We start from the raw sequence: 23,428 nt of genomic DNA, 5'->3' as shown, positions 1-23,428 counted from the left end.
TAACCAAAAAAAGTCTATTATTATAGTGGAGTATTATGTGTGTTAAGAAAGATAACGAGGAGCGCAAGGTGGGGCTTAATGTGTTAATAATACTCTCGAATACAATGATCCGATGCATCCAACTAACCAAAACCAAAATAATACTCTAAATAAAAAAGTTGTCTTTATTCCCCTCCTACTTTTATAGGGAAATAGGATGTTTTTCTAGGACTGGCACGTCCGGCACTGGGGCAATAAGGAGCCAAAGCGAAGTGGTAGGTGGCGATTAGTGATTAGCTATTGAGCTTTGCTAAGGATACTTTACCTTCCTTGTCGTGTTGGGGTTTCTTACACTTATGAAAAGCATTGGAATTGGACACGATTTTGTTTGGAAATTCTAATATCTCATCTTTATTTAAAACCTCTTACATTAGAAGGGTATTTCAGAACCCCGATTCTTTTGCATCTTATGATTTTAGATCTATTTCAATGTGTTTCATGCATATGCTAAAATAAATATTATATAACTATTTAAAAATATTTAATAATTTATATTTATTCCAGTTTCGACAAAAAAATATTTATTTCAGTTTGTATAAAATACAAAGAACGATACATATATATACATGCAAATAGATTTTTAAACAAACATTACAATAGATCTGTTGAATCATTTATTTTTCATATACATGTAAACATGATACATATATACTTTTTGAGATTTTTTAAGTATAATGATATAATTTGCCTCCAATTTTATAAAAGTATTATTTTAATTTTTAATTTAAATTTTTATTTTTAGTTCTTAAATTTTTTGTTAAATCACTTTAAAATAATAACAAAATTTAATGTTTTTAATTTTGTTAATGTTACATACATATGAATAACATGTCAACATTTAGTTTATTTTTAAAATTTATAATTTAAAAAATTATAAAAATATTTATAAAAATTAAAAATTATTATAATTATAAAAATGTTTTTAAAATTTTAAAATTTTAAAATATTAATTAAATACTACATGTCATCTACAAAATATATATTTAGATTGTCACATTAGTTAAGTTAACAAATTTAATTTTTTTATCTTAACGTGATTTGAAAACAAATATAATTTTAATAACTAAAATAAATAAAAATTAATGAAAAGTTAAAATACTTTTCTTATAAAATTGAATGACAAAAATATTCATTAGTTATGTTTTATCATGTAACAAACCAGAAAATTGCAAAGGAATTAATCTACTCCAGGCAACTCCACTATGATTACCACGCAGTGCCTTAAGAACATAAGGTGGACTAAGCGCTAACAAGAAATTTGGGGAAAAAAATATTTTTTTAAGATAAAAGTATTGTTAAATAAAATGTTTTTAAATTTTTATAAGTGATTTTAGTTGAAAAATGCTTTTGTAATATATTTTTATTTCAAAAATAAAAAAATTTAATTTTATTAAAAATATCTTTTAGATGAAAAACACTTAAAAATAATTTTAAAACTAAGCCTAACAAAAATACGTAAAACCAGCGGTAAGCTTGTAGGATTTTTATTTGTTCACAGAAGGTTCATTAAAAGGAAGGCACAACTATTCGAATATTCTGAACATAAATTAAAAAAAAAATTCTAAATTTTTTAATGGAGAAAGCACGTGCAGTATGAAGTGGCTTGCATTTTTTTAAATGCAAAGACAGCAAAAAGACAGATCCTAATGCACGAGGGATTTCACGTGTTGGCTAAAACTATTGTAGCATCGAACTCTTTTTTAACGCTATGATTTTTTGTTGCCATTTCATATAGAAAGAATGATTGTAGCATGTTATAATATCTAAATAATGCATGAGTGTGGTTAATTGAGTTGTTAGGCAGTTACAGGGTTGGTATATTGTTGATAGCAGTTGAGGATCATTTGTATATAAGTTAGATTGAGCTGATTAAAAAAGGTGTGATAAATGTTCATCTTGTGAGTAACTCTCATTTTAGTTTTAAAAGAATCTATTCAAGAATTCTATCATGGTATTAGTCGCTGGGTGATTCTTGGCCATGACTACCACGCATTCTGCCGATTCTGAATCTATTGACCCTACTGGTTTGGCTTTTCTTGGTGAACGAGTGGTGACATCCTTCCCTCGTCATGAGGTTATTAAGCTTCATGAAACGTCGTTCGTTCAATGGCAACAACAGATCCGGCTCATTCTTCGCGGCTACAGTCTGTTCGATCTTCTTGATGGATCGTTGACAGCTCCAGCGAGATTCATTCAATCTCCTGATGACAGTCTTGTTGTTAATCCGTCGGCTTCGATGTTTGATCAACAAGACAGCCTATTTACCTCCTGGCTTTTATCTACGATCAGTTCTCCGTTCTTGTCCTCCTTCATGGATGTTCGCACTGCTCGTGACGTTTGGTTCGTGGCGAATAATCTCTTTGCGGCCGATTCAAGCACAAAGCAGTCTCAGCTGCGTCATGAACTTCATTCTCTCCGGAAAGGTAGCCTCTCTATCAGATCTTATGTTAATAAAATCACAAGCTTGTGCGCCCTTCTTGCAGCTTCTGGATCTCAGATCTTGGAGGCCGAACGGACGGCGGTCCTTCTTGCTGGCCTCTCCTCTGAGTTTGATGCCGTTGTCTCCTCTGTATCTCTTTCGACGGGCCCGTTATCGTTCCAACGTATTGTCGATGTTTTGCTTGAATGTGAAGCTTGTCAACTCCGGTCTGCTCAAGATGTGTTGATGGCCGCGAATATTGTGGAAGGACCTCCGCTTCAGTCGGTGGATTAGATGTCGGCTGGTTCGTTTCGTGGAGGACGATCTACAGCTCGTGGTCGTGGACTCTCTTTTCCCTCCCGCATTCAGTGTCAAATTTGCAGCCGTTATGGTCATCTTGCATAGCGTTGCTACTATAGATATAATCGCGATGAGTCGTCGCCCCTCGAACCACCGGTAGCACGACGAGGTAGTTTTATTCCTGGAACAAATGAGAACGACTGGGCGTGTGGTGATCGAATTGGAAACAATGGTTTTAGTCAAAATTGGGGTCTTCACGGTCAAAATTGGAGGCCTTATAATTGGCCAAATTTTGAGATAGAAAATTATGCTCCACGTGGGCCCCATGCACCTAATCCATTTGTGCTAAATGGAAATGGACAGCATGATAATGCTGCACCGAATATTAGATCTACGCCTTATGGGCATGAGGTTGAAGTTGGCCCACATGTTGGTGATGCTTCCTTGGGCCGACCGTTTGGTAATGTGGCATCTCGGTCACGTGGGCTTAGTGGGTCAGTTCGGTCTAGATCAACTAATAGCCAATACGTGCCTGGACCTTCTGCTAATTGTGTTGGTGTTGACAGATCTTGGCAGACTGTTCATAAAGCTCCGTGGCGAACGAAACCTCGTGCTCGTGTTTTCAGTGTTGACTCGTCTCCGTATGATTCATCTCAGTTTGTTGGGTTTCCCCCCAGGCTTCGTGAGTTGCATGCGTCTGATTATTCTGATGCTACAGCGTATGACTCTAGTTTTCAGTCTAATGATTCCTTTGTTCCATTAGGAAGCACGTCTTGGTGCCCCGATTCGGGGGCTACTCATCACGTGTGCCGCAATACTTCGGATTTACAAGGCTCCACTCCGTATATAGGTACTTCTTCCATTTTGATAGGTAATGGGGTCTCTACTAAAATTTCGTCTATTGGGAGTACAACTATTCCTACGGAAAAAAAATTATTACATCTATCAAATGTGTTATGTGTGCCAAGTATTCGGAAAATTTATTATCTGTCTCTAAGTTTGCTACGGATAACAATGTGTTTTTTGAGTTTCACCCCTCGTATTGTGTGATTAAGGACATCCAGACACAGGAAATCTTAATGCGGGGCCTAGTTCGTGATGGGCTATATCAATTCTCAGCGGGTTCGAGTGATTTGCCCCCGTCTGTTCATAGTACAGTTGTTTAAGGTTCTTCTTCACCTGATGATGTTTTTACTCTGTGGCATAAGAGACTAGGACATCCTGCTTCTAATATTGTAAAGGCTGTTCTAGATAAATGTCAGATTACTATATATAAAAGTCATCTTGATAATGTGTGTGTGGCATGTCAACAAGGAAAATCTCATAAATTACCGTTTTCTCATTCTAATACTGAGTATGTTGATTCCTTTGAATTGGTTGTTTCTGATTTGTGGGGCCCAGCTACTGTTCCGTGTGAAGGGAATTTGTATTATGTTTCTTTTATTGACATGAAGAGTCGCTTTACCTGGGTTTATCTGATAAGTCGTAAATCTCAAGCAGTAGAATATTTTGGTCAGTTTCAAATGATGGTTCTCACTCAATTCAAGAAGAGCATTAAGAAGTTTCAAAGTGATTGGGGCGGTGAGTTTCGTGCCTTTTCATCTATTCTTGCTAGTCAGGGAATTCTTCATCGTGTTTCGTGCCCTCACACTTCTGAACAGAATGGTGTCGCTGAACGTAAACATCGACATATTGTGAAAATGGGTCTTACTCTTCTGGCTCAGGCTCATTTACCAATGCAGTACTGGGGTTATGCATTCTGTAGTGCAGTACATATTATTAATCGTTTGCCCACTCATGTGTTGAAAGGATGCTCCCCATATCAGAGTTTGTTTGGTCGCGACCCGGCTTATGATCATCTTAGAGTGTTTGGTTGCTGTTGTTTTCCATTCTTACGTCCATTTGTTAAACATAAGCTTGAATTTCGCTCTCAACCATCTACGTATCTGGGATTAGTACGCGTCATAAGGGTTATTTTTGTTTAACACCAGATGAAAAGATCGTCATTTCCAAGCATGTTGTGTTTGATGAAAGTCGATTTTTGTTTCCACTTGAGTCTTCTATGGATCCATCATCTCGGAGTACTCTGTCACGTGTTCCAGTTGTGCCATCTTTTGTCACTAGGGATACTCATGTGTGTCCTTCTCCTGCAACTGGGGTATCGATTGATAGTCCTACTGGTGAATCTACTTCACCTGATTCCTCTGCTATGAGAAGTGATTCTCAACAGCATACTGGCAATTTGTTTGATGTCTCAAGGACTGTTGGTCGAGAGATGGATGTTCCTCCTATCACTAGTTCTCCTGCGTCTCTTGAGCCTGTTCCTGTTCCTGTTCCTGCTGTTCCTACCACTAATACTCATGCTATGGTGACTCGGTTTAAGGCTAGTGTTTTTAAACCCAAGGTTTTGTGTGTAGATAGCGTTGAGGTTGAACCCAGTTCTGTTGAGGAAGCTCTTATTCGTCCAGACTGGCGTGTTGCTGTTCAAGCTGAGTTTGATGCGTTAATAGCTAACTCTACATGGGAGCTGTGTTCTCTTCCTCTTGGTAGGAAAGCAATTGGTTGCAAGTGGCTGTTGAAGATAAAGAAAAATCTTGACGGGACGATTAATCGTCGAAAGGCACGGTTAGTGGCCAAGGGCTGTTCACAGGTGCCTGGCTGTGATTTTAAAGAGATGTTCAGTCCGGTTGTCAAACCTGCTACCATTCGAGTCATCCTATCCGTTGCTGTAACCCAGGGTTAGCCTCTTCGACAAGTTGATGTCAATAATGCCTTTCTGAATGGTGATCTGACTGATGATGTGTATATGCAGCAACCTCCGGGGTTTGAACAATATGGTTCCAATGGTGAAAAGTTGGTGTGTCATTTGACTAAAGCTTTATATGGCCTACGACAAGCCCCTCGTGCCTGGTTTGACAAATTAAAATAGTTTCTTGTTTCCACTGGTTTTACGCTTTCGAAATCAGATGCCTCGTTGTTTGTTCAGACTTCTTCTAACCACACTCTGTATGTTCTTGTATATGTGGATGATATTGTTATCACTGGCAGTTCATCTGACGAAATCAATTGCTTTGTTCAGCAACTTCACAACAAGTTTGCTCTAAAAGATATGGGTGATCTCCATTATTTTCTAGGAATTGAATTTAGTCGCTGTTCCTTCGGCAGTATTCATTTATGTCAGCAAAAGTACATTCAGGACCTTCTTAAGCGGAGTTCTCTGTCTAATGCCAAAAGTGTTCACACCCCAATGGTAAGCTCTTCCATGCTATCTAAGGATGAGGGTGAATATCTTGCTGATCCAACTGAATATCGTAGTATTGCTGGTGCTCTTCAGTATATTGTTTTAACTCGACCTGATATTGCCTATGCTGTTAATCGAGTGTGTCAGTTTATGCATGCTCCCACTAATCTACACATGGTAGCATTGAAACGTATTCTTCGGTATTTACGTGGTACTCTTTCTCATGGTTTGGTCTTTCACCGTTCTGAGTGTCTGTCTTTGGTTGGTTATGCCGATGCCAATTGGGGTCTTGATTTTGATGACCGTCGATCTACTACGGGATACTGTGTGTACTTTGGTCACACACCTATCTCTTGGTGCTCTAAGAAACAACAAGTTGTTTCTCGATCTACAGCAGAGGCTGAGTATCGTAGTCTAGCAGCCGCCACCAGTGATGTTGCTTGGCTAGTCTTTTTGTTAACAGAATTAAAACTACGATCAGCTGATACTCCGACAATATGGTGTGAAAATTCGAGTGCGGTAGCAATTGCAGCTAACCCGGTTCTGCACTCCAAGTTTAAACATGTAGAACTTGATCCGTTTTTTGTCAGGGAAAAGGTGGCCAGTGGAGAGTTGGTTGTTGGTGAAGTGCCTGGTTGTGATCAAGTGGCCGATATTCTTACTAAACCGTTGTCTGCGTCGTTGTTTGTTCATTTTCGTTAGTTGCTTCGGGTTGTCCCTCTTGAAGAAGCTGGGTGAATGTTATAATATCTAAATAATGCATGAGTGTGGTTAACTGAGTTGTTAGGCAGTTACAGGGTTGGTAGATTGTTAATAGCAGTTGAGGATCATTTGTATATAAGTTAGATTGAGCTGATTAAAAAAGGTGTGATAAATGTTCATCTTGTGAGTAACTCTCATTTTAGTTTTAAAAGAATCTATTCAAGAATTCTATCATAGCAGATGATGATCAACGTGTTTTACAAAGGTGAACGAGGGCATGAATTCAAAAAGTAGTCGAGATCTCAGTCGTGTACAAGATAATGCCTCAAAGGGCTAATAAACCTACATTGAACAAATGAATATTAGGGCTCACTCCGATTAGTGAGAGTGTTTGAGTTATGTGACACGAATTCTTATTAAATAAGAATGATTATACAAAAATATTCATTAGTTTTGTGACGCGAGATCTGTGTAAGGCTTAAGGTCAAGGGCTGAAGGCTCGAGGCCGTAGCCCAACAATCCCCGACCAGGGGTGCGAGGGATAGAAGCCTCCACGGTACGGACCATGCTGCACTAGTAGAATCCGTATAGAATTACACTTCTTCTATTTGTCATTGATTATAATAAGGTTTTTCAACCTTTAAATAGATGTAGTCGAAACTCCTCTTATATAATCATTCGATTTTTAACATTAGCGAATTTTCTTCTCATCTGCTTGTGGTTTTTCCCAAAAGAGTTTTCCATATAAAATCTTTGTGTTTTATTTTTCTTTTCTTATTGTTTCGGGATTGTTTCTGTAACACCCCGAACCGAGACCGTCGCCGGAGTCGAACACGAGGTGTTAACAGACTTCAAACCACTTATTGAAAAGTTCCAGACAAGCTCCCAATCTGTGTACTAGTCGCTTCAAAAATCATAACTTGAGTTTTAGAACTCGAAAATCAGTTTCGTAATTTTTTTCTGAAACTAGACTCATATTTCCGTCTACAGATTTTTTTCTAGAATTTTTGGTCAAGCCAATTAGTACAGTTTATTAGTTAAAGTCTCCCATATTACAGGGGCCGACTACACTGACCTTCATGCGTTACAACTCAAATAACTCCCTGTGCAGGGCTTCAATACTGGTTCCGTTTGTTTCTATGGAAACTAGACTCAAAGACAAATTTATACATATATGGTATGACTCCTAATTATTTCTGGTTAATTTATAATGAATTTTCAAAGTCGGAACAGGGAATCCAGAAACCATTCTGGCCCCGTTTCACTAAAACCCAAATATCTCTTAACATACAACTCATATAACCGTTTCGTTTCCTCCATATGAAAATAGATTCATCAAGGTTCATTTACATAATTTATTCACTATTTAATTCTATTCCTACTATTTTTAGTGATTTTTCACATCCACGTCACTGTTGCTGCCTGCATCATTTTCTAGGATAGACTTTCTCTAACACATAGTTTCTATGATTCAACCACCCCTTTTTCATATATGGTCCAAAATATAAGCATGATGACCCATTCTAATGGCTGGTCATTGCCAAACACTTCCATGCCTCTTAATGAGCATATACATACCAAATGATTATAACATTATGCTCAAAACATTTATAAGCCATTTTCGCATGGCTATTCAAAATTTTACATACCAAGTTCAAACAAAACATAATAGCCTATACATGCGAAATGTTTTCTTAAACCATCTAAGAAGAAGATACCAAAAAGTCGCTAGACGGTGTGATGACTTCGATGATAGTCCGAGCACATAAAATGGATCAAGAACCTAAATAAACAACAAATAAGCACAACAAATGAGTACATAACTCGATGAAGTCGTAAGCACTACTCTACCATCCAACAATAACAATCATAAGTGAATAAACAAATAATACAAATCGATGTTTCCAACCATAACAACCTATACTACAATTTCTTAAATTTTGGTTCGATCTCATGCCAAGACCTTCAACCGAATCAAACGCCAAGTCAGCCCAATCGATTTGGATCCGTTTCCTCAAGTTGGAACAACAACGTACTAGATAATTTTATGCATACACCGTACAGTCCCAATTTCGATATTTAGTTAGTAGCTCAATCACTTACCTCGTTCATGCACAAGTTATTTCCACAACCGAATGTGGCACACATAGTGCTTATTATGTTCGCACCCATAGTGCCATAGCGAATCGCACACATAGTGCCATAGTAAATCGCACACATAGTGCCATAGTAAATCGCACACATAGTGCCATAGTAAATCGCACACATAGTGCCATAGTGAATCGCACACATAGTGCCATATATTTCCAGCACGCACACTTAGTGCCATATATTTCCAGCACGCACACTTAGTGCCAATCTCGTCACCATACACACGTATTGCCCGCACACTTAGTGCCGAAAGCAAATTTTCTACACATTTCACTATTTCTTTTACATTCAACAATTGTCATCACTCCATACACATACAATATCATTTATACATATATAGCATTCCATTAAACACAATTGCATAGATTTTCCAATCATTCAAGCAATATCAAACATATATGTAACGACTTACCTCGGATGTTGTCGCATCGTCTTCAACGGCTATTCAATTACTTTTCTTTCCCTTGTCCAACTTCGATCCTTTGAGCTCTTGAGCTACATCAAACAAATTTACTTCCCAATCAATCACACACATACATAAAATTTATTCATACATGACCCATAGTTCATTTGGTCATTCATCTCTCAAACCTATCGAAGCTTCCTATCATGCTTCCTTGGCGAATACACATATAAGCACACTTAGCATTTGATACATTCGGCCTTAGCATAATTTCATTTAAAAGTCCCTATTAGCCACTTCCCCATCAATTATCTCATCTACTTAATATTTCGTACCTATCATGCTAGCCGAATATTACTTATTCAAGTTCAACATCCTCCTATCGACACTAGCATCAAAGATGATATCTAATTCTTCTCTTTTCCTTTTCATCAAACAACCTATATGAACATTTAACCAATCCAAACTTCACCCATTCACACTTATTCATTTAACATAAAGGAAATAAATCACCGATTCACTATCAACTATGGCGAATGCACCAAGCATTACCTAACTAAGATTTCACAAATTTTAACCTTATATCACCCTCTACTTATTCAATACAACATGAAACAACCTCTTCTCCTAACCTCTTGATACACGGCTTGATGTTCCAACCACCATGAAAGTTTGATTTTTCATGACATTGCCGAAATGCACTTTGACAATTAGCTCAAAATGCAAAGAAGTTAAAGCCAACATCTCAAGACTTACCTCCAACTAGAAGAAGGGTTGCGAATTTGCTTAATGAAGAGCTCTCTAATTCCTTCCTTTGGTTTTCGGCTTTGGCAAGATGGAGAAGAAGATGAACACTCCTCTTCTAATTTCTCTTGTATTACTATTATTTTTTTTGTTTTCTTTGCTCATTCACGGCAAAATGGAGAAGCTGGTAGGTAAGTCTTCCTTCACCTTTGTTTTCTTTACTTTATGTAACTAATATTATTTTATCTAAATTAATGCCACTTCTTAATTTAATATCTATTAAACATATATATTTGCCCATCCACATCCATCTTGGCGGCCACTAGAGAATAAATTGGGTAATTTGACATGCAAGGACAACATTTTCTAGCATGCATCAATAGGCCACTTCAACATTTGCCTATCACATTTCTAAGTTTTCTCACACAAGTCCTAATTGATAAAATTCACTTACAATTAACAAAATCCAAACATGAAATTTTCACACATGCATATATGCATATAATGAGCATCAATTATGATGGTTAATTATTATTACGACTCGGTTTAGTGGTCCCGAAACCACTTTCCGACTAGGGTCAATTTAGGGATGTCACAGTTTCTATTGTCATTATCGAGGTTAGTTTTAACAGGGAGCAAAGTGAGACCTTGGTACAATACTTCGGCTTTTTAGGCATGAACAAGGTACATAAAAGAGTAAAACTTAATATGGCAAGTCTTTATACGTATAATTACTGTTGTGGTAGTCGAAACATTTCTGACCTAAAATAATAGATGCAATGGACACAAAAAAACATGAATTCTTATGAACTTAAGAAACAAAGTCTTCAAGAACTCAAAGAAGCCACAGGTTGTTGAAATATTTTCATTAAAAAACCAAAATGTTTTGTATTTATAAACTATTTGTCTTAAAGAAATTGTTGAGGCTAAATGAGCTAAGAGTTCCGAGTGACACTCGGTAGTGCTAACGGTAGACTGTTAGTAAGGTGGTTTAAAACTTGTTTGATTTGGTTTGACAAATTAATGAAGAAAATCTTTGGACCTAGTTATATGTTTTAATATTAAAGATACTTTAGTACATCTTTGGAAATCAATCCTTGACATTTGAAGATTGGATTGGATTCATGTGAATCAATAAAGTCCTTGTAATATGGAGATTTGATCAAGATAGTGTTGCTGATTTTGGAGAGCATATCTTTGATTGATTCTACTTTGGTTGTTATTAATGTAATAGTTATTTTCAAGAAGTTACTTTGTATTCACATAGATTCTATGTTAGCAAACTAAAATCAATATATGCTTAGAGGCTTGTATAGGTTTTGTATGAGAGATTATTGAGTACATTCTAATATGTTTATTGAGGAATTTTTTGTGAAAGGGTGTAAACTTATTGTAAACATTATTGAGTGTTTACTACCCAGGAGAGGATTTAGAGGTAAGTATTCTAGTTTTAAGTACAAAGGTGAGATCTTTATACTTAGGGAGTTAGAGAGTGTGAATCACTTATTGTATTTGCGATAAAAATAGTGGAATTACTCACTAAGCTACGCTTAGTAGACACAGGGAAATCAAATGACATAAACAAACCTTGGTGTTATTTCTATTTTGTTTGCACAAATTTTAGCAGTGCCAAGCCGTAGTTGCCACTGCAGTCTAGCACTTCCATTGCATTTGTTATTTTAAGCAAACAAGCAACTTAAGGTAGCAACAATTAGTATCAAAGCATGCACTTAACGTACCTAGTGGTGAATCCCGGTGTTGCTTTTTTTTTTTGAAAATGGAAGGTTCTTCAATTACTTGCCCCTTATGCTTGAGAATGGTAACTATCTCTATTGGAATGCTAGAATAGAAGCCTAAATTAAGTTTGTCGATGAAAAGGGATGGAGATATTATCTCACTAGTTGGCAAGCTCTTATTGTTGGTTTAGATATTGGAAAGGTTCCTAAGCCTGAAATAGAATGGACAACTAAAAAAGAAAAAGTTGCAAATGCAAACGCTAAGGCCCTGCATGCCATATTCTATGGTATTGTAACACCCCAAACCCGGCCCAGACATTACGGCCAAACCCGGCATGTCACATTGAAGCGTTGCCATAAAATTCATGTTTTATCTAAAATCTTTCTTAGTGTTTAAAGAGTATTTTTCATTATAGATTAAAGTGAATGGAAGCTGTGCATCAGGTAGGATGCCGGAAAAGAGGAGGTGAGTCTATTAGACTGCTTAAGTACCAAGCTCTCCACGGATCCATTCCTAGACATGCACACAACCATTGCCACACTTTAACTGAGTGATTGTTCAGGGAAAACCATTTCATTTAAAACTATTTGGAAAAGTTATTAATTTTGAAAACGTTTTCATTGCGGAAGCCTTGCTTTGTTATCGCGATATTTTGAAATCAAGTAACCTTTTTAAAACGCGCCCTAGAGCTATTCAATTTCAAATAGTTAAAACAATATCATATCTAAGCTAACAAAACATACTAAAAACAATTAAAAATAATTAAAGCGGCCTTAGTACAAATAAAAACCCGAAAACATAAAGGAAATAATCTAGAATAAAAGTGAAGGCATAAACACTTATTTTAAACAGTCCACATGGCCACTCTGAATCCCTTCAGCTCCAAGTCCACGGATCCAAGGCTCACCTACAAAGATGGCAAAAAGGGGGTGAGTTTGGAGAACTCAATGTGTAAAGTATCCCAACTAGAGCCCAAATCAGTTCAAGCTTTACTGGGCCTAAGCCCTATTCAGAAATCAGAGGTTACTAGGCCTTAGCCCATATCAATATTAATCCGGGCCATAGCCCCTTAAGTATCAGAGTATACTGGGCCTAGCCCATATCAGTATCAATCTGGGCCGTAGCCCTATTACAAGTCGAGATATATTGGGCCTTGCACATATTAACACAGTTGGGCCCATTTCAATACAATTGGCCCATAACAAAACAGTATCATATGATTAATGCATGATAACCCCATCCAACCCTGCACTTGCCTCCATCCATCTCTACACTTCCTGTGGGGAATAAATCACCCACTCCATCCCTACACTTACAGTGTTAGCACCAGTTGCGGCACTAACTATAATTCGCAGCAAAGCTGCTTATATTAGAATATGTGGCACAGCAACCAGAACGGGTTCTTCCTTCATAACAAAACCCAACCCCATGCAGTATGACATGTATGCAGAATATATATATAATTAACAAGGCATGCTTCAGAAAGACAATCAGATTATAGTGTAGGAACAATTATTTACCCTCGAGGGGCGTAATCGTAAACTTACCTTTTAGAGGTATTACGATAATTCTACCTTACAGAGGTATTTCAGTAATTTTATTAGTCTTTTTAGGGTTTCATGCTCATTACAGCTATTAACGTATTAACAGAAACACTTACCGAGTGTTTTTACCGAATTGGGCCTGTTGGCCCATTAACCCGATTTCGGCCCATTAAGCCCAAATATACCGAAGTGCACGAAATTGCGCACTCTATAATCTTACCGCTTGTGATTACCAAAATTAACAACCAAACCATCTCACGAGCACTCACACGCACGTAAGTTCAAATAATGGTGGCTTTTCGGCATTTCGGCTTTTTTGCTTTTGCCGATCTAGTCTATGAGTGGGTGTCGTTTACACACCTGATTTGCGACAACTGCTACCGAAATCTTCCACGATATCCTACAATCATCACTAGACATATCAGTTCCAAAAACAATGGCAACCATCATAAACTTACTTACCATAATCGGCCATCAATACCTATGGCCCTTGAGATCCTACCTTTGCCAAAACTAGAGACTAGATCTAGATCTAGTCGTTCCATTTGTCCAAGCCTTCGATCAGCAGCCTCTAGATCACACTAACACCAAAACAAATCAATTGTTACAACCCTTAGAGCCTTAAGCTCCATTCGACAGCCTCCTTATGCCTTTAGGGATTTCGGCTTTTCTAAAACCCGAAATAAAAATAGATCTGAATACTTACCATAGGTTCTTTCAACCAAAATGATTCCACTTCAGTTTCTACTCAGATCTGGTGTAGATCCAGCCCTTAAACACTTGCAGAAATTGAATCTTAGAGATCTAAAGATTCGGCTATATGTCCCTAAAAACTATGGTGTTTTCGGCTTTTGGAACTGTGAAAAGGAAGATGATTTGGTATGGTGGTTTTTGTAGTGGTATTGCTGACAGGGGTTGAGGTTTAGAGGATGTGAAAATTGACCAAAAGAGACGAAGAAAATAGGAGGATTTTGGCTAGAAGAAATCAGTACAAGAAACAACTTTTGGGATTTTAGCTTTTATGGCAATCGGCTATAGAGGTTTAGAAAAGAATGGGAATGAAAGAGGATATGAGTAGAATGGTAGGAATGTTTCGGCTAGAGAAGAAAAGAAGGAGAAAAAGAAAATAGAAGAAGAGAGGAGAAGAGAAGGAAGAATTCGGCACTCAGGAGATCTAACTTTGTGTTTTTCAGCTTTTTGAGATACTGAGAAGAGAATAGAATGAAAGGGAAGGCTCTAGGTGGCTAACCCTAATTCGGCAAAACAAAAAGAAAATAAAGCTTGCCCTAATGGCCATTCAGACCCACGGCCCAACCTTCCTAAAGCCCTAACCGAGTTTCCACTTAAGCTCTATCACATGCCCGACACATGCACACAAAATAAATAATAATAAAAGTAACAATACGCTTACCTTGTGACTTGAACTCTGTCTCCCCCTAAACATCCACACGTCACTCCCCCAAACACCTAGGTGGCGCCACATGCCACTTTACCACAGATCTTTTTGTATCCTATTTTACCACCTCAATTTTAAAAGCCTATATCGCTAGAACCCTCTCTCTCCAAAAATTAAAATTTAGGAATTACCTCGAATTAAATTTACTCTTGGGCCTTTTAAAGACCCACCAACATACTCAGACCCACACCAGACAGTCGAAACACAGTATTTCTAAAATTCATTGAAAATTACAGAAATCTTAAAAATCCCGAAAATTGGGGCGTTACAGGTATTGATATACAAGAGTTCAAACAGATTTTCAAGTGCACTGTGGCAAAGGATCTTGGGAAGTTCTCCAAATTGTTCTTGGGGAAACTGATTGTCAATCAATCCAAGATGCAAATGTTGACAACCAAATTTGATACATTGAGAATGTAAGATTTTGAGACAATTAGTAAGTTTTATGTCAAGCTATGCGACCTGTCTAATCAGGCTTTCACTCTTGGAGAAGAGCATTCAAACTTTAAATTGGTGAGAAAGGTCTTACAGTCATTGCTTGAAAAATTCTCTATCAAAAGTGACTGCTATTGAAGAGGCCAAAGATTTGGAGATATTGAAAATTGATGAGTTAATAGTGTAACACTCCTCACCCATATCTGACGCTGGGATAAGGTTCGAGGCGTTACCGGGATTTCACGTTTATAAACATATTAAATCGAGTCACCAAGTTACTCTCAAATTAAAAACTTTTCAAATATGTACATCTTGTCCCTTAAACAGGTCTTCGAGACCTAAAACATACCCAGAGGCAGTGCGGGACAAAACTGAGAACATTTGATAAACTTTGGGCACCTTGGAAAATTTCCCTTACTTTGAAGTGTCACTGTAATATCCCGAATTAGGGCCTAATCAGAATAGTGGTTTCATGACCATAAAACTGAGATAGAAATAATTATTTTATAATTATTTTGAGGTTTATGATATGATTACATGATTGTGTGAAAATTTCGTGACGAAATTGTTTGCATAAAGTGCTTAAGTTAAGATTAGGGACTAAATCGAATAATTTGCAAAACTTGTATTCTAGAAGTTTTTAGTATGAAATTGCTTTGGAATATTAATGAGGAGGTCTTAAATAGAAATTTGACCAATTTCTAAAATTTTGAACAAAAATGGGCTTGTACATGAAAATTTTCAAAGAAAGGTATTAAAGGTATTTTAGTCATTTTGAAATTAAAATTAATTAAAAGGGAAATTAAGGCCAATATGTGATCATCTTCATCAAGCCTTGGCCGAATCTTACCTCTCTCCATAGGTAGGGTTTCTTCAATTTCCAAGCTTCATAGTAAGTGATTTCAAGCCCCGTTTTTAATGATTTTCATGTTTTTTGAATCCCGATAGCTCGATTTAGCTTATGCTAGCAATAAGTCAACCTAGGGTTCATATTTGGAAAAATACCCATCGGTGAAATTTGTGTATTTTTGTGTTTAATGATAGAATATGAGATTTTAAATTATGTTAGACAACTTGTGCTACTCGGTTTTAAGTGAAAACGAGTAAAAGGGCTTAATCGATAAAAATACCTAATATTCATAAGTACATGTTAGAGTGTGAATTTGCTGTTGCCATAGAAGGGAAAAATGATCAGCATGTCATAAAACATAAGAAAATAGGATGAGGTTTAATTTACAAGCCTTGGGGAAAAAGTGTAAATATGTGAAAGTTTAGGGGCAAAATAGTAATTTTTCCAAAGTTTGTATTAGGGGCTGTTTTGATAAATGTATGTATTAAATAAAATTAATTTGGTATTATAGATCAAGAGAAACAAGATTCAAGTCGTGATCAAGGGAAAAACAAAGTTTACGAGGAATAGGCTCGATTGCTAATATTTTGTTTCGAGGTAAGTTCATGTGTAAATAAGGTAATATAATTTTTATTTTAAGTGATTTAATGATATTTATATGATATTATACTTATTGTAATGAAATATTATGCTTTGTGAATTAGTATTTGGTAATATGCAAATTGTGTGAACAACTTGATAAATATGAGATGTTAGCAATTATCGGTTTCTATTTTTCGAAGAAGACAATTAAAATGTGTAATTGAGAAGAATCCCATTTGAACCTTGGGAATAGATTAGGGTACAAGTGACATGTCACTAGGATGGTTGAGTTCCGAACTCGTTGAGTTGAGTCCGAGTTCGTGAGATGTAACTAGGCATCCGAGCTCGTTGAGTTGAGTCTGAGTTCACTTATGGATGCGAACGCCCAAGCTCGTTGAGTTGAGTCCGAGTTCGTTTATGGGCAGGTTACATGGTAGCTTGGCTACATAGATTCAAAAGCTATTGAGCTTGTTCAGTTATGAGTATAGCACTTATGTGCACATTATCCGCGTATCCGAAATTTTATTCCTATGTGTTCAACGGGAGAATCCTAAGAGAATATTGAGGATGCTTAAAACGGAAGTGATTCGATGATGAATGTGTTGAAGAAGTGAAAATGGACAGGTATGAGTTTAATTCTTGGTTGAGAACTTGGTGAGACAAAGTTGTGGTAAGATAGTAAGTATTCTTATGTTATGTGTGTCTTAATGATGTTTATATTGGATTGCATGATCATGTTACTTATTATTTGCATGTGAACTTACTAAGCATTTATGCTTACTCCCTCCTTTTCATTCATTGTAGCTTTGACAAGCCGGCTTGAGAATCAAGATAGGTCGAAGGCTCGTTCACACTATCTGGAGACCTAAATTGGTAAAATGGCTTGTATATTTTAAATGTGGCATGTATAGCACTATACTCACTTTGTGTAAATGATCATATGATATGGTTATGTTTTGGTAAGTAAAGGGTTTGTAAATGATTATCTATTGGAATGGCTATTAAAGTTTATATATGATAACATGTATGCTTTATGTCTTAACTAAGCCATGAAAATCCTTGGAAAAGTAAAATTGGTCACAAAACAGAATCAGACAGCAGCAGTGACGTGAATTTGAAAAATCACTAAAAATAGTAAGAAATGGAATTAAAAGATGAATAAGTTATTAAATCGAATCTTGATGAGTCTATTTTCATATGGATGAAACAAAAAGGTAAATAAGTTATATTTTATGAGATATTTAAGTTTTGGTGGAATAGGGTCAGAGTGGTCTCTGAATCCCCTATTTTGAATTTGAAAATCTACCATAAATTTTTAAAAAATAATTAGGAGTTTTAATTTATATGTACAGATTGTTTATTGAGTCTAGTTTTATGAGAAGCAGACAGAATAATCATTGAAACTCTGTACAAGGAGATATCTGATTCGTAATACACAGGGTTAGAGCAGTCGAACCCTGAAACAGGGGAGACTTTAACTAATAAACTGTACTAATTGGTCCAACCAAAAATTCTAGAAAACAATTAGTAGATATATATATATGAATCTAGTTTCAGGAAAAATTTACAGATCTTAATTTTGAGTTTCAGAACTCGAGCTATAAATTTTTAAGCTACTGTGACGCAGTTAGCCAGCTTGTCTGGAGCTTTTAAAAATAAAATTGTTTGAGCTGTTTAATTAATGAAATAAGTTTAGTAACACCTCAAGCTTGACTCTGGCGACAGTCTCGGGCGTGAGGGCGTCACATTTAGTGGTATCAGGGCAAGTTTAGTCGATTCTCAGACTAACGTGTTGTATGTACGAGTTTTGCTATACATGCCATATATATATATTGTGATAGTGTGACGACTTCTGACTTTTTAAATGATTTTTTTTTATAGTAAATGGATCCCGATCCAGCTGTGGCTGATGATCTAGAGAGTAATGCACCAGCTCTGGCTGAAGGGGGGTGCCAACTGAAAATCCACCTCCTACTGTTGGTTAAGGAGGAGGGGAATGGGCTCGAGAAGCCTTTCTCTAGATGATGAATGCCTAGTATACTGAGTTTGTTCGTACGAACCAGAATGCACAACCTCCCCCACCTCCCCCGATTCCTCAACCTGTACCCCCGATGCCTCAAGGTGTAGATCTGATGAAATTTCACAGAACTCCAGTTGATAGAATCCATAAGCAAGGGGCCGAATAATTTAGGGCAAATGTTGATGATGATGCCGTGAAAGCAGAGTTTTGGCTTGAGAATTCTATTCGGATATTTGATTAATTGTCTTGTACACCTGAGGAATGCTTGAAATGTGCTATATCATTGTTGAGGGATTCAGCCTATCATTGGTGGAAGACATTGATTTCAGTAGTACCGAAAGAGAAAGTAACTTGGGAGTTCTTTCAAGAAGAATTTCGGAAGAAATACATTAGTGAAAGATTTGTTGATCAGAAGCGTGAAGAGTTTCTTAGTTGAAGTAGGGCAACATGACAATAACTGAATATGAAAGGAAGTTCGTCAGGTTGAGTAAGTAAGCTAGAGATATGTTCCTACAGAGGCTCAAATGTGCCGACGATTTGAAGACGGACTCAATGAAAACATTAAAGTATTTGTCAGGATTCTTGAATTAAAAGAAATGGTAGTACTTGATGATCGGGCTTGCAAGGCTGAAGAACTACTTAAAGACAAGCAAAAAGTAGAGGCTGAGACTAGAAATTGGAAGAAAAGATCGACGAGCAGTTCATTGTCACAGCAATCTAGAAAATCTAGAAATATGAATCCTCGTTCTCAGATTTCGGCCGGACAATCATAAGGAAATTTTAAGAAGCAAAATGTGGGTCTTAAATCTTAGACTACTTCCGTGGCTAGTGTGGGGAATTCGAGATTTGTTAAGCCCGAGTGCCAGCTGTTGTAGGCCAATTTCGGCCCATTTACAAAACATACCCCAAGCCCAATACCTAAACAGAAACCCAAACAAATCAAGACCCAAATACCCCAAGCCCAAAAGAGCCCTAGCCCAATACAAAAAAAATCAGAAAAAGAAACCCTAGTCGTTCGGCCAACTCCTCTTTGTCCCCCCACTTGCCTCTGACGACCCTGCAACACCGGCCACCAACTCCGGTCAAATCCACCGCCACTGGTACCTGCAAACATTAAGGAGACAAGACAGAAAGCAAGTAGCATGTAAACGACTATTTAAAGCCGAATCCAAAACCATTGATGTCTCTTCTTTTTTTCTTTTCTTTTTTCGGCATTTTGGTGATAAATAAAAAAGTGATATTTGACTTTAAACACAAAAACAAGAACTGAGACCACAACAATATCAAAAGCAGAAAATAGTCCAAACAGAGAATCAAGATCTAATAGCTGAAGGTGATTTTTCATCGTTATTTACTTTCTTTTCTTTTTTTTTAACCTATTTACCCACGTACACACATATATTATAAATAGACTTTAAAATAAAAAAATATAAAATTTTTATCATTTTCTGAAATTTCGGCCAACGTGTACGGTGGTATGCAACGGCGGCGCACGGCGAAGCCACGGTGGGGGGTGGCCGGATCCCTTGGCCGGTTCTGGGTCTTCCCTAGAGAGAAAATCCCCCCTCCCCCCCTTTTTTTTTCTCGAACGCAGAAAGAATGAAATTTTCAAAAAAAAATTGGCTTTTATAAGCCTTTGAAACGGCAGCGTTTTGGGGTACCCTCCCCACACGCAAAACGACGTCGTTTTGGGGAGGGAACCCGTGACCCGACCCGCTTGGAAAGAGATCCGCGTGTTTTTTCGATGGAAGGGCTATTTGCGCGTTTAGCCCTTCAGCATTTTTTTGGTTCTAAATTTCGTTTTTTTGATTTTTAATTTATGCCTAGAAATTTTATTTCTTTTCCAATTTAGTCCCCATGATACCGCGCGTTTTGGGACAGATGGGCTTATTATGCTTTTAGTCCTTCCCCTATTTTTCGCGCGTTTAAATTGGTCCCCTTTTCTTCTTTTTATTTCAATTTCGCCCCAAGCCTTTTATTCTTAATTCGATTCGATCCCTTTTTTTTAAATTACTTTATTATTAAAATTAATTATTCTAGTATTATTATTATTATTAGTACTATTCATGTACATATATATTATCATTATTGTTACTATTACTATTATTAATCTTCGTATTATTACTATTATTTCTTTATTTTTATTTTATATATTATATTTTACTATTGTTAGTATTAGTTTTAGCTTTAATTAATATTTTTAATATGCATATATATATATATATATACTTTTATGTAATGTTATTAATAATTATTTTTAAACATTATTATTATTTTTAATACGTGCATATATATATATATACTATGTGTATATAGTTGTTTTAATATTATGATTATTTCTAATATGTATATATTATGTATTTACCCTAATACTATATATTGTATATTTCTAATACTATTATGCTATTACCATTACTATTATTACTATTATCTATTATTATTATTATTATATTTTGATTTATATTTATTTTATCTAGTTCTACTTATTTATTAATGTTTATGTTATTATTATATTTCATGTATTACCTATATTTATATTTACGTATGAATGCTACTATTTTACTATTGCTTTTCCTATATTATTTTTATTGACATTTTCTTTTCATCATTTTGTATTTTTATTAACATTATTATTATTATTTATATTATTATCACCGTTAGTATTACCTTTTAGCTATGTTACTATTATTTTTATATTTATTCTTACTATTATCATTATTACCACCACTATTATTTATATTATCATATTATTGTTATTTTTTTACCATATTATTATTTCCTATCCTTTATATATTATTATTGTTATTAACATACATTATTATTATCAATTTACTATTAATTTCACTTTTATTATTATGACTATATTATCATTGTTATTATTATTTTCCAGTATTATTAATATTAATATTAATTTTCTTATTATTACTATTATTAGTATCATAAGTATTATATTATTATTATTATCATTGTTATTATTATTATTGTCTTTTATATTATCCTTTTACCAATATTTTTATTATCAATATTATTAATATTATCGTTTTCATTATCATTGTCATTTTTATTTTGTCATTGTTTTATATTTATTCATTTATTTATTTATGTATTTGCTTATTTCATTTTCCCTAACGCGTTTGTTTTATATTTTACTAACCTTGTTTTTATTTCATCTTTTTTGCTCATAATATTGTATTTGGCACTATCGCACCAATCGTTATGTTATTATACGTGTTAATGTCATAATTTGCTTTTATATTTTACTATAAATCGCATTATATTTTTTGCTCGATACCTCAAAATAATCCTTTCATAAAAGTAATATTCCGTATTTGGTAATTCTAGACAATCGTGCCCTAACTTACTGGGTTTCGATTTTTCTCATTTAACCTAAATAACGAAATACTCTTTTAAATCACAATACGAGTTTTGAAAAATGCTTATTCTCGGAGGTATGAGGTGTTGTGCCCTAACTTACCGGGTATGACATTTTGTTACCTCGAAATAAGATTTTTGCAAGTAAAGGCAATATTCGGTATTTGGAAGTTTGGGAGATCGTGCCCTAACTTATTGGGTTTCGATTTTCCTCTTTTACCCTAAATAATCGAATATCCTTTTAAAAGGAGTTAAAATACACAAATTTTACATAAAAGGCAAACTCACTCTCAAAAGCTCGAGATGTCGTGTCCTGACTTACTAGATGTGACATTTTATCACTTCGAGATGAGAAGGTCTTTAATATTCGAGTTTTTTACAAAGAGAGGGATCATATTTCAAAGTATTTTAAGTTTTCAATTTTCGAAACTAAGACACTAATTAATCAACTAGGTACCAATTTTTAGGTGTATCGAGGGTGCTAATCCTTCCTCGTGCGTAACCGACTCTTGAACCCATTTTTTGATTTTCGTAGACCAAAAATTATCGTTTTAGTAAATCTTAACTTTTATTAAAATGATTAATTCGAGGTGACCTGATCACAATTCATCAAAAATGATTGGTGGCGAATCCTCTATTCATTTTCATTTTCAAAATTCAAGTCGATCCCCGTTTTTCAAAAAATGGTTACGACACCAGCAGTGTGGCAGAAATCATTTTGGCCCATGTAGAGCGAATGAATGTTTTCGGTGTGGTTTTCTGGATCATTTTATTAGAGACTGCCCAGAGAGAGTTGAGAAAGAAAAATTTCAGAGTGTAAAAGCTAGTGGTGCAGACTCGAGGGGAAGATATTCTAGAAAAGCTGGAAATGAAGCAAGCAGCAAGAATGTAGTCAGAGATTCAGCAGCTAAACCTGAAGCAAGGGCTCCAGCTAGAACTTATGCCATAAAGGCACGTGAAGATGCTTCATCACCCGACGTGATTACTGGTATATTTTCTCTTTATGTTAATGTTATTGCTTTGATTGATCCCGGTTCTACTCATTCATATGTGTGCATGAAATTGGTGTCTAGTATGAATATACCTGTTGAGTACACAGAATTTATGATCAGAGTGTCGAATCCATTAGGAAAATGTGTGATAATTGATAAAGTATGCAAGAAATGCCCTTTAATGATTCGGGGTCATTACTTTCCGGCCGACTTGATGTTGTTGCCGTTTGATGAATTTGATGTTATTTTGGGTATGGATTGGTTGGCATTGCATGATGCTATAGTAAATTGCAAAGAAAAGGTTATAGAATTAAAGTGTAAAAGTAGTAAAATTTTACGGGTGGAACCAAGTAAATCAGAGGCATTATCTAGTGTGATTTCTTTGATGTCGGCTCAGAGATATTTGAGGAAGGGTTATGAAGCTTATTTGGCGTATGTAAT

Source organism: Gossypium arboreum, chromosome 8 (genome assembly GCF_025698485.1).
Source record: "Gossypium arboreum isolate Shixiya-1 chromosome 8, ASM2569848v2, whole genome shotgun sequence".
Taxonomy (NCBI): Eukaryota; Viridiplantae; Streptophyta; class Magnoliopsida; order Malvales; family Malvaceae; genus Gossypium; species Gossypium arboreum.
The sequence above is the reverse complement of the archived record's forward strand: the minus strand, read 5'-3'. Positions refer to the sequence as shown.